Source organism: Solanum tuberosum, unplaced genomic scaffold (genome assembly GCF_000226075.1).
Source record: "Solanum tuberosum cultivar DM 1-3 516 R44 unplaced genomic scaffold, SolTub_3.0 scf00071, whole genome shotgun sequence".
Taxonomy (NCBI): domain Eukaryota; kingdom Viridiplantae; phylum Streptophyta; class Magnoliopsida; order Solanales; family Solanaceae; genus Solanum; species Solanum tuberosum.
The window spans coordinates 357,171-360,097 of NW_006238997.1; positions in this window are offsets into that span (position 1 = coordinate 357,171).

Here is a 2,927-nt window from a genome sequence, read left to right on the forward strand (position 1 = left end):
ATCATTTTCATTATGACTTGTTAATTTGCAATATTTATTTTACGCGATTTCATTATTATTATTTTTTTGTTGGATATTTTAGTGTCATTACTCATATCATATTTTGTGTTATTTTTTTAAGAAACACCTTAGATAGTTGTATTTTGGTAGGACTAAAGAAATATTTGAAGTACAAGTAAATTATATGTTTGCATGAATACTTTACCGAAAAAATCCGAAAATCCGAAAAACCCAAAAGAATCCAAAAAAACCTGAGGTTGAAAACCCAAGTTTTATTGATTTGGTTTGGCTTATAGATTTAAAAATCCAATACAATTGGTTTCATTTGATATTTGAAAAACCCGAACTCATCCGGTTATATACACCCTACTTTTACATATATATACATATTAATAAATATTAATCTCAATATCTTAATAGTTATGTCTTTGTCATTTAGCCATCAATTCATACTTCGATGTGACCAAGGTAAACTAACCAAATAACTCATAAAGGTAAAATAATTACAAACATATACCGCTTTACATTCATACCCTACTAAATAATTACATTATATATCCCTAATTAATTTCTTAACTAATACTAAATCAGTATTATATATTGTATTTGTATCATTAAGGCTGATAATTTTGATTAATTGATACTAAATATATATATATATATATAATAAGTATACTCTTATAGTATCATTGACTAATGAGTAATTTCTGAACACAAAACATTAATGATACCACAACAATATACATATACTCTTATTGTATCATTGACTATTGAGTAATTTATGAACAAGAAACATTAATGATACCACTACAGTGTATAGATATATATATATATATATATATTGATTTAGTATCAGTTAAGCGAAATTATCAGCCTTAATGATACCAATACATTATATGATACTGGTTTAGTATCAATTAAGCGAAAATTATCAGCTTTAATTAATGGGGATATGGGCTGTAATTTCTTTTTGAGAATGAGTATTTTCTTGAATTACTTTGGATTGGGGTATGAACATATAATTATTTTGAATTTTATGGCACATTTATGTGGTTTTTCCTTGTCAAAATTTAGTTTCAAAAGATGAAAGTAGTAAAAATGAGAATGCTTTAGATGAATTTGTTCAAAGAAAAAAGAAAAGAATTAAAAATTTCAATTGATTAAGTGCCGGTTTGGATTGGCTTTTGGCTTATGACTTATAAGCCAAAAGACATAAGTTTGGATTTCTAACTTATGATTTTTGGCTTATTTTTGTTATTTTGGCTTTAAAATAAGTGCTTATAAGCACTTTTTAACTTTACCCAAATACTTCAAAACTGTTTAAACCTATTTTGGCTTAAAAACACCTAAAATAAGTCAATCTAAATGGGCACTAAATCAAAATTTGATAGTTTGGCTGGGGAATCCAAATGGAGGTCTTAAATTTGAAACTCTTTGTTCGCGGAAGTAGGGGATTGACCTTATGGGTCGAGCTTGTTATATGGGATAGCATGATTTATCTTTTCTGTGTGATTTGCAAGCTATTATACAGAAACATACTTTACTTTTGTACATCTAAAAAATAGCAATTGCTAATTTTCTAGTCGTCATAAAAAATGGAACTTGTCGATTCAGTTTTTTATTTAAAAAAAATTATTAGGTTTTAAGTTAATAAATCATACCTATTCAATGTTTTTTCAAATCCAAATATAATACTCGAACTAAAATTACTAGATTGACTAAATCTATAACCTAAGCGTTGCTACGCCCATGAGTCATTCCCTCGGTGTTGCTCTTTTTTACTTTGAGAGGTACACAAAACACAACCACCCTTAGTCTAATCATGAACTGGTATATATATAGCGTTTATAATTAGTGACAGAGTTAAGGTTTTCGTTAAAAGATTCAAAATATGAAGAAGTAAACACATAAAAAAAAAAGTTAAAAAAAGATTCAATATCTACTATTTCTTCTGTCTCAATTTATGCATCACTTTTCGTTTTACGAGAGTCAAACAATTTAAATTTGATCAGGAATTTGCGCAAAGAATCATCAACTTTTTTGAAATAAATTTATACATTTGTAAACTACGTAAAAAGTACTATAAGTCACAATAATTGACAATTCAAAATATTTAAAAAATATATGAAAATTTTACGATAAAAAATAGATTAATTATTTAAATATCGAAATCTAAAAGGTGCTACATAAATTAGAACGAAGAAAATAATATATACATAAAAAATAATTTTAATCATATATAAATATTTTTTTTTTTATCGAACCTCTTCGATCCTACCTACCTCCGCGCTGATAATACTTGATTTGTGGAATAATTGGAGTAAAATATAGAAAAGAAACCCACGAGTGGCCTTAAACAATGGCGGGCTTGACTGGCTTTTATATGCATTAATTAATGTTCTTTTTCAATTAACCAATCATACAAACCATTTTCACCATCCAAAAAGCCATATAAACCTTTTCTATATTTGGATTTGGAAGTTTCTTTCAAGCATAAATTAGTCAAAAACTTGTTCACACTTGAAAAAAAGATGGGTTAATTTGGTTTATTTTGATAAAAGATTTATTCCCTTTGACCATATTTTTCGCGATTCAAATTCATAAGATGTATATATTGTTCATGTAGAATTTGGGTATTTATAAATATATCGTTTGGGCTATGTCATATTGAGACTCAAAATGCACGTATAATGTAAATTTGATTGTGCTTAATAAAACTTTCTATTTTTTTCATTTTGATGTGAAATTTATCTGTGATCAATTTTCAAAAGTTTGCTAGCCTATTGCTACCATTTTTATGATACATTTTTATTTTGGGAAAATGCATAAGTACCCCCCAACCTATGCCCAAAATCTTTAAGACACACCTAACCTTTACTAAGGTCCTATTACCCCCCGAACTTATTTTATATATAATTTTCTACCCC